The following is a 10,625-nucleotide window of genomic DNA, read 5'->3' as shown; positions in this document are numbered from 1 at the left end:
TTTATTACAGATGATGCTCTTCAAGACAGCAAAATTTTGAGTTCAAATCCAGAGCCGCTTGCAGGAATCAACAAATACATCACACTAGAAACATTGTCTTCCTGAATTCGTGATTGCATCATGTATATTGGAAATCAGCCATAATTGAAAATAGCTCAAATAGCTCATAGCAAGAAGAACCTCCCTAAAGAACTAGTCACAAAATCTTCAGGCATTGTGTATGAGGATCCATATGAAACCAGAAGAACAATTTTTCTCTTTCAGTCATGTGGGATTGTGTAGGTATTTTTAGCTACATAAAGCATTCTCCATTGAAACATTTCATTATTCCATGCAATTTTAATGTAAAATTTCATCTCTATATCTGAAAATAGGAAGTGATAGAAAACAGGACTTAAAAGAAGATTTAGGAGAGTACAACAGGAGTACTTGCATTCAAATATTTTGCCTGCTAGCACTGACTGCAGTAGGAACAGAAAACATTACGGGCACTTTCAACAGTGTTAGCCTTGTCTGAAGGGTAAATACATCACACTGAGATTTACTGAAGTGCCTTTCAGGTGGGCTCTGTTACTGGCTATCACACAGTACACATTTTGTGATGCACTCGCAACTGCCCTATGGGAAGGAAGAACCCTTGATCTTAATTTGCATCTGAAAAAGTAGGAAACAAACTCATTTTTGGTGCAGAGCAAGACCTGACCATCTGGGTTCCACAAAACTGGGGCTGTATTTTTCACCAGCAGAGTCAAGACATCCATCCTGAGAGGAGGAAGCTGATGATTCGGGTACTGTGTTAAGATTTGAGAGCCTATTTTGCAGGTGACAACTAATTTGAAGGTTGTTATTGGGCTATAAACATCCTCTGGTCTTCTGGTTTCCTTCAATGCCAAGTTGTTATGTCAAGCCCATCTCTTTTCATGAGGTGAGCCATCACCACAGAAAGCCTTTCATGCTTGAATTTTAAACTTGAATAGTCAATGCAACGAAATGAATCCATCAAATTACTCAACCGATGTGATCAGCTGCAGGTGTTTACAAGGTTTACATGATCTGGAGTGAAATTAGTTTCTTCACCTTATATTTCAGAACAAACACAACAAGCTGAAAACAGCAACTGCCAGGGGCCTGAGAGCAGTAATAAATGGTGCATGAGAAACATCAGCTGGAGCAGAAGCTGAGTTCATATTCTCCTGGATGATAAAAAGTCCAGCTCTGGGAAAAATGAGAGGACCTAGTTACACTTGATCCCTTACCTTGTTATCTCCAAAACATTAAAAAAATGGAGAAAAAAAAAAGGAATTCTAGATCAGATTTAAAGGTGAATCAATTTCTTGCACTCTGATACATCGAGGTCCAGGTTCATATTATTAGAACTTGTTTGTATAGTTTGAACTGCAGCGTAAACATTTCAGTTTCACCCGTAAGAAAACAAACCTCAAAGAGCTTAGAGAATGCAAATCTGTCAGGGAAGTTTCAGACTGTCTTTTCAGACACAGCAGAGACAAGTCACAGGCAGTTTGGGGGCACGTTTGTTCCACAGAGCTGCCTGTGCCCTGTCTTATCAGAATCCCTGGAGATCTGCTGAAGTAGCATTTTTGTTATGTGGAGATGAAGACAACTGAGGTGAAGTGGGTTTAACAGGCATGAGTCAGTAAGCACATTCCTAACATTTATTCTAGAGCTGCTGCTGATCCAGCAGCAGCACAGTTTCTTTCAGAATTAAATTGGCTATCTGTCAAAGGAGACAGTTTTATTTAACATCACATTCATTCTTATCCTCAGCACCAGCTTCCTTCAGCTGTATTGGGCCAGCAACTACAGCCACACTCTCTTGGCCAGAGTTTGCCTCTCTCTTGGACATAGTAACACAGCCCTGGTAGCATCAGGAAGAATAGTCCTAGGCCCTGCATACCACTAGTTCACACTGCAGGCAAACCAGTGGATTGTGACGAATAAACTGGAAGACATTGAATTTAAACCGGACCACGTGTCTGTAGGGTGAATAATACGTAGCATAAGTAGAATCTCAAACACACCTAAAAAGGAACAAGAAAGCTTACATGAATCACACTGAAATCAGTCATTTACATGCAATATAATACATAACATGCAAAGGGATTTTTAAACATGGTGAAAATGGTTCAGAAACCTGCAATTGGGAAAAGCAAGATGCCCTTCTTTGGCAGTGTTGAGCCATATTACCTCCCCTCGGTCTGTCGTGTGTCAAGATACCTAGGGTTTGTATGATTTTCTGAAGGTAGATCATCCTTACCTGAGATATGTCACTGCTACCTTTTCGATAATAGCAATCCACAGTGAACTGGCCATAGCCATTTAGTCTGTTTGTTATTTTAAATGCAAGAGCGTGTGTTTTAGTTTGGGTCAATCCATCCCCTTTTCCAAATGTCCATGTTCATGAATTAGTTAGAAGCACTAATGACATTCATGTATGCTGTATTCACACTATTCCATTAAAAAAAAGGGAAATACAGGAGTTCAAAGGCAGTTTTATCTGTAACTGTAATGCATAAAAGCTTACCCATTCCTGATTATGTCATAGGTTGCTGTTGTAAAATTGTGGGGAGTGGGAGATGCCACACATGTCCACAAATAACACCAGGTTTGGATTGGAGCTGTGCAGGTAAGCTTCAAGGAACTAATTCTGATCCAGGTCAACATAGTATGGGAAGTCATTCACTGGCCGTGAGAAGGATGCAGAATGATAAAATGTAAGGTTTACATCGTATCTGCCATACTGAGTTTCATTGACTTCAAGATTGTCCTCCACAACATACATCGTTAGGGCCCAAGTGTTCTGGAGCATTTTGCAGTTGACATGCAGGTGAAGATCTGTATTTCTTGTGATTACAGCACCAGAAGAGGATCCTCTAATAGGGTTGGAATAGATTATTGTAGTGTTGTTTCCCTGTTTGGCATAAAAGATAAAATACAAAATTAATTCATATCGTCAGGTTTCCTATTATGCATTCTAAACTTTGCTGTATCTTTATAGTAATGCGGACAGTAAATACATTATTTCCCAGCAATTCTGCTGTGGAGAAGTCTGAAATTAGTAATTTCTGTTCTCAAGATAAGAATCACTTGTCTACTTTTAATATTCAGTGCTACAATGTTGGCCCAGAAAACTACTCACATTAAAAGCAGACATAACTGAATTAAATACTACCTGTACAATGCTTTGAACATTAAATGCCTGAAGGTTCAAGTCCAGCACAGTATTTAAGATGAAATCTGGTTTAAAACACTATTGGTCATATTTATTGAAAGCTTTGAGACCTTTTTAACCACCACACACAGCTTGGGACCTTGAAAATACCAAGTATTTGCTTCCTTCCACACTTTATTCCTTAGGAGATCAGTAACAGGCTATAAATGAATGCTCTGGCAGCAGAAACAGGCATATAAGTGCTAATAAACCTTATCCTTCAGGAAAGGCAACCCATAATCACCAGGACACTTCCAGTCCCCGTAGACCCCAGCACAGCTTTCAATTTGTGCCAGTTTTCAAAGTGTATTCTTTGGTTTGATTTTTTACATATATCATATTTTCACATTTTGTTGGAACATTTAAAGTCTCACCTCTCTTGCTGTGCTACAGCTAGTGTATGGTATCTCGAATATAACAGAGTTTGATATGATGTTGGGTTTGCAATAGGGGTCCTTCAAGGTGAGATTCCAAGCAGAGTAGCCATGTGACTGAAGATAATATCTGCTCACAACTACATGCATGTAGCCTGGCAAACACAGCAGTGCTAGGAGATAGCAAGGAAAATATGTTATGAGCTCACTGAAGTGACCAAAAAAGGTGAAATAAACAATATCTTTTGCAGAAGCAGCTGATATTGCAGAAGAAGTTCAGAATCCAAATCGTACATTTGCATCTCTATGAAATGCTACAGTTCTAGTTTAAAGTAACATGAAATGGGTGATTTATTGAAGTCGTACAACAAGGTTAACACTCAGTGAATTAACAAATAATTGAGAAGCAGGTTTCTACTTTAAATATGAACTTACAAGTGCTCTGATATGCTGGAGTGGAATAATAGTCAGCCTGAAATCCTCTGTATGTGTATAGTTACTCTGAAATCGGACAGTCAGGAGGTTCGAGGAAGATGTGTATGTGCGAAAAGACCCAGAAGAAAATTTCCCAAGGAGAGAAGTACGGAGTGGCCCATCATAGACTTCCATGCAGTCAGATAGGCATCTGCCCCCTTCCATCCTGGGGGCAAATACACATATTTAGTTAAATAGTTCATTTTTATTATTTTTTAATTTTTTTATATATTTTTAACTCAGATTAACTGTTAATAGCAAAAGAGTACATTTTACTATCTACTATGACTATCGAATCTTTGGAACAAATTACAGCTCTCATTTTCTGTCTCATTAGACACAAGCCACGTTGTTGACCAAATAAACAAAAATGAATATATTTTTCATCTCAGACGTACTAAAAGCTTTGAAAATGATCCTTAAAATCAAGGAACTATGTGCTTAGTAAATCCAAGATGTCAATCCCATACATTCATCTTCCCAAATACTAGATTTTTACTTACTGAACATCTCCAAATGAGAGTGTGACAAGGAAATTGTTCTTTGCTTCTATTTCCCAAACACAGTTGGCATTGTTGGGATAACTTCTGGGGTAAAATGGAGTCTGTAATGTACCAGATGGAGAGGAAAACAAGCCACCACAAGAATTACATTCTGTGGAGAAAAAAATTGGAAGAAAAATATATGTGTACTTTATTTAAGGTTGCTTTTGGAATATGTCTATGTAGAATTTGTAAATTAAAAATTTAGAGGCAGTGACTTCTACCAACTCAGTGGTCTTTGTAGGAGGTTCATATATCATCTGAATGCAGATTAGGATATGCTAAACACACTGAATAGCTTTTATAATGCTGATTTTCAGTGTCTGCACTAGCAGAATATAAGTATTTGTCATGGAACTGCACAATTAAGGAGGTTGGACCTCTGGAGGTCAGCTATTCCTTTGCAAAGTCACAGCTGACCCTGGTTCACCTCTATTACAATTGCTAATGACCAAAGGGAAGGACAAAAAAGATCAAATTATTTTGTTTGTTAATAAGAATACTGACAAATATCCAATTCACAAACATGAAGACATCATGTCACAATCAGAAAATTGTATGAAATTTATCTATAGATCAGTTGCAGCCTAATCAAATGACAGGGGAATTAAGATCTAAGAACGTTTAGAAATAAAATGAAGTAATGGATTTCAAGGATACTTTTCAGTACAAGCCCAAACTTCTCCAAGAAGAGAATAATGTGTGAATCATCTTTTGACTTATATCCCAAATTAGAAATAATACACATTTACTTCCTTTAACCTAAAGAATGAACAAGAGACCTACTGAGGTCTAAGAGATTTTCTGTTTTTATTTTCAACTTCTGGCAGACATGAAAAACTCCTTCTCTCCCTGATCTAACATTTCCTATGTGAACAACTAACCTTTCAAAATATGCACTATGCTCAAATGATGTGCTTGAACAAACAGCTGAAACAGGAATTAGTAGAATAACTGTTTATGAAGTGATCGAAACCAATGCTTCCTAAGCACTTGTGAAATTACTGCTTGACTGCAAAGAAGTGACTACACTGAGTGTGAAATCACCTGCACTGCTATTTTGGTATAACTTGAGGCATTATTCTTTAGGTATTAAATGAAGAGGAATATGCCTCCAAATTATGAACAGTAATATTCCTTTCATTGACTACAACCAGGATCTCTGCCTGCTCTTGGACACACACAACCCCAAAACAAACATGGGTCTTCCCATCTGGGGACCCCATTTCAGATGCTCCATATATGTTCTCCCTGAAGATCAGGAAACACTGCTTTGCTGTGATGGTGACAGGTTGCCCACAGAGGTGGTGGATTCTCCATCCCTGGAGATAGCCAAAAGCCATCTGGACATGGTCTTGGGCAGCTACCTCTAGATGACCTGGCTTAAGCAAGGGGATTGGACCAGGGTGACCCCAAGAAGTACCTTCCAACCTCAGCTATCCTGTGATTCCATGACTCTGAGTCAGGGCAAGAGATAACCAGTCTCCTCAACCCATCCAGACCTACCTGAAGTTGGTGACATGGGGGGAATTGAGCTGGAGGTACCTGGTACTGTAGGGAGAAAGTAGAAAGTGAGAAGCAGCTTTTTGCCTAAGATGAAGAGTCAGCCCTCCCCAACGTTAACCCTGGGATAATGAAACCCAAGACCCACAGTCAGCACCATAACCTGGTGGGACCAAGCAAGACCAACCTCAACCATGATTCTATGACCCTGAGGAGGGGCAGGAGATAACCAGACTCTCTCCAGCCCTCCAGCCCTACCTAAGGTCAGTGACACAGCAGGAGTCGAGCTGGAGCTACCCGGCACTGCAGCCACACTTACTCCTCAACAACTACTCAGCTGCCAAAAGGAGTTTACTGCACTGTGGTGATAGTGTCAGCCCTTTTTATTTTGGGAAACCAAGTAGTAACCATGAGCAGGAACATTGGCTGCAGCAGCAATGAGTATGCCACAAACAAGCAACTCCTCTGCCTGCAGTAAATCTTAGAATCATAAAATCAACCAGGTTGGAAAAGACCTTTAAGATCATCAAGTCCAGCCGTTGCCCAGCACTGCCAAGACCACCACTAACCCATGGCACTGAGGCCTCGTCTACACAGTGTGTGAACACTTGCAGGGACAGTGACTCCAGCACTGCCCCGGGCAGCCTGTTCCAATGCCTGAGCACCCTCTGGGGAAGGAATTGATCCTCATTTCCATCTAAACCTCCCCAGCACAGCTTGAGGCCATTTCCTCTTTTCCTGTCACTTGTTACTTGGGAGCAGAGACCAGCCACCTCCTTGTTCCACCTTCCTTTCAGGCAGTTGTAGAGAGCGGTAAGGTCCCCCCTTAAGAAGCCTTCTCTTCTCCAGACTAAACCCTCCCAGGTCCCTCAGCTGTTCCTCATCACACTTGTGCTCCAGAGCCTTCAGCAGCTCTGTTGCTCTTCTTTGGATCAGAGAAGGCCAGAAAAATCCATGTTGGTTCAGTGGCAGCAGTTTCGGAGGAGGAGAAAGCCCTCTCCCTGCCCATCAAGCAAAGACACAGTGTTCTGGCAGCAACCTGGTGGCAGTCCTGTCCAAAAAGATTCCTCTGAGCCAAAACACCTGTCAGTGGGGGTAAGAAAGTCTGGCTTCCCATAGGTGCCAGAAGTCATCAGAAGACCCTTAAGGAAGAGTTTGTGCTTCTTCCCTGGCAAAGGGTAAAGGACAGATCTGGTCTTACCTGCGGTGCTGATGGAGGCAGGAAATGAGTAGTAGCAGCCTTGGAAACCTCTCTGGGTGCTTCTGCTGCTACTGTGGAACAGGATGGTCAGCTGGTGCCCAGATGATATGAAGATGCGATGGTCGTTCCTGCAAACCATCCTGAGGAGTGGGTCCTCGGGAGACCCACAGTCATACACCTCGATGGCATCGTACTGGCAGCTACTGCCTTCCATCCTGCGGAGGGAGAGGAGGGTCTGCCTGCATCACAGGCTGTGCTAAAGCAACCCAGCCCCATTCCCAGCCTGGTCCTCGGGCAGAGGCAGCCAAGGAACCACGATGGGGATGGAGCCACCTCTCAGCCCACACCCAGCATCCCACCAGACTCACTCAACATCCCAAAACTGGAGCTGAGCTCTGTGATTCAGCTCCCACAGCTGTGTGTGCCACACGCAGTGGGAGCTGCTGGGGTAGGAGTCAGGGTAGTTTGGGCTCTGGATTGAGCCGGACAAATCCTGAAGGAAGACACTGCAGGGGCGGGGCTCTGTGGAAAGGAGCAGAGCCCAGGGATGGGCAGAGAGCTCTTGAAATCCCACTGCCAGAAGTCATCAGAGAAGGACATGGCCCTCTGCAAGGAAAAACTCCCTCCTGGCTGCACCCCAAAGCTTCATCCCAGTGTCCTCCCAGCCCAGAGCACAGCTTGTGTTCAGCATGGACAGTAACCCCCATCAGTGGGGCCTGGCCAACCAGTGGGACCCTTAACCTTTCCAGACCTGAATGTGGTCCACAGCACATGCGATTTGAGCTGCAGCTACCCAGTGCTGCAGGGGGAAATCATCAGGGGAGTGAGCAGCATTTTGCTCCAAAAGAACATCCTGCTGGGAATCACCTCTCTCCAAAGGGAACTCCAGGACAAGGAAACCCAAACCCCACAGCTGACATACAAATAGTTCTCAGCAGGATCCTACAAGGGACATCCCAAGAGCAGGATGGTGGTGAAACTGGAAACCACATTTCATGGCTGCATTAAGCATAGCATGTAAAGGGGGGGAAATCAGTACTAAATCCAACTTACAACTTGTGATCGCTGTTGTTGGGTTCATTGTAGCTGTTGCTGCTAGAGGAAAATAAACACCCACCATGAAATCCCATTTGAAGAAAAGGAAGACAGCCCTGAAACACAACAACAGAGACTCCCATTCCCAAGCTCTAGCAAGAAAAGCTTTTTACCAGCACAAACATTTGCAGGTTGGGAAGAAAGTTAAGCCTGTTGAAAAGATGAAGCTGAAAAGAAAAACGAGGCTAGCAGAGAAGAGCAACAATCTAAACATAATGTCTAACCCATGCATTAACTGATGGCCAAAAGGCACTGGGATATAAACCACCATACAGGCAAACTCCAGGGACAGCATAGAGTAACTCCCCCTAGTGCCACTCAGAAACAACAGAGAGATCCCATGTCTCCCTGAGCATCATGGACTTTACCAAGGTCTGCAAGTGCAGCCCACATCTGGGTCTTGTGCTGTGACAGATACAGAGTATCCCAGAGGCAGAGTACCCAAAGGAGAAGATGTGTGGAGACAGAAATCTCTGGTTACCTGTTGGCAGAGACACTGTTAGTCCTGAGTATGGAAGGAGAAAATCAGAGGGTGTGAGACACTTGGACCCCTTGGGTCCCCCCAGGTCCCCTCGGAGCACAAAGAATCATACAGTAGTTTGGGTTGGAAGGGACTTTCAAAGCTCATCTAGTCCACTCCCCCTGCAATGAGCAGGAACGTCTTCATCTAGATCAGGTTGCCCAGAACCACATCCAGCCTGGAATGTCTCCAGGGATGGGGCATCCACGACCTCTCTGGGCAACCTGTGCCAGTGTTTTACCACCCTCATTGTGAAGAACCCTTTCCTCACGTCCAGCCTCAATCTCCCCTCTTTTAGTTTAAACTCATCACCCCTCATCCTATCACAACAGACCCTGCTATAGCACATGTTATAAGCTCATGGAGAGCGACAGAGGGACCCGTGGGGAGAGTGGCCTGGCTCAAAACCACCCCATCCCTCGCACCTTGCATGCGAGCTGTTGCCCGAACCTCAGACCTCCCAAGCACAGTCTGCAAGGGCAGGCATGGTGCTCTGTCTAAAACATGTGTCCCTTTGTAGGGACATGGACCCCCAACCCGCAGTTACCCTGCAGAGCATGGAGCAAGATCTGGCCAGCCTTCACCCAGCCTCACATGAACTCCAGATGGGTTTTCTTCAGGAAATTACCACCAAAAAGCATAAACCCACCTGAGCATATGACAGAAGCTGCCCCTTGATAACAGCCAAAAAAGTCTTCCCTGTAAGGGCATGTCGTGGTTTGAGCCCAGCCGGTAACTCAGAACCACACAGCCGCTCGCTCACTCCCCCCCCCCGCTTCTTCCTCCCCCCGCTCCCGGAGGGATGGGGAGGAGAATGGGAAGAATGCAACTCCCACGGGTTGAGATAAGAGCAGTCCCGCAACTAAGGTATAACACAAAACCACTACTGCTACCACCAATGATAATAACGATTAGTGAAATAACAAGGGGAGAGGATACAATTGCTCACCACCCGCCGACCGATACCCAGCCCGACCCGAGCAGTGATCTGGCCTTCCGGGTAACTCCCCCCGGTTTATATACTGGGCATGACGTGCTGTGGTATGGAATACCCCTTTGGCTAGTTTGGGTCAGGTGTCCTGTCTCTGCTTCCTCCCGGCTTCCCCTCCTCCCTGGCAAAGCATGAGACTGAGAAAGTCCTTGGTTGGAATAAACATTACTTAGCAACAACTAAAAACATCGGTGTTATCAGCGTTGTTCCCAGGCTGAAAGTTAAAAAACACAGCACTGCACCAGCTACTAAGCAGGAGAAAAATGACTGCTATAGCTGAACCCAGGACAGTATCCACCCCTTATTCCATACCATTCACGTCATGCTCAGATCCCACATCTCTCAGCACACCATCACCCCTGTCCCATATATACACATATATATACACCCACACCCACACACAGAGAAAGATATCATTCCCTAGTCCATGGACCAATCCCTGTAAAATTGCTGAACTCATCCAGTCCATGATGTCAGGTTCCATCTCTTGTAATAGTCTTTCAGGGCAGGAGGGACGGTACATGGTGTTGGGTTGTTGCCTGCTGATGATACCGCCAAACTCATCTGGTCACTGCTGAGCTCATCTGGTTTCCTCAAAATTCATTCTTTGTTGAGGTGATGATCGGAGGGAAGTCAGGGTCAATGGCTGGTGACCTGAAGATATCTAGCTGGTGGGCTATAAAAGTGTTATAGAGC

At 44.0% G+C, this 10,625-nt stretch overlaps 1 pseudogene; it reads right to left on the bottom strand.

Annotated features, from left to right (window-relative positions):
- Positions 1–1,753: 1,753 nt before the first annotated feature.
- Positions 1,754–7,537, bottom strand: LOC115608785 (annotated as a pseudogene).
- Between the last annotated feature and the right edge of the window lie 3,088 nt (positions 7,538–10,625).

This window comes from Strigops habroptila, chromosome 5 (genome assembly GCF_004027225.2).
Source record: "Strigops habroptila isolate Jane chromosome 5, bStrHab1.2.pri, whole genome shotgun sequence".
Taxonomy (NCBI): domain Eukaryota; kingdom Metazoa; phylum Chordata; class Aves; order Psittaciformes; family Psittacidae; genus Strigops; species Strigops habroptila.
The sequence above is the reverse complement of the archived record's forward strand: the minus strand, read 5'-3'. Positions and strand labels throughout refer to the sequence as shown.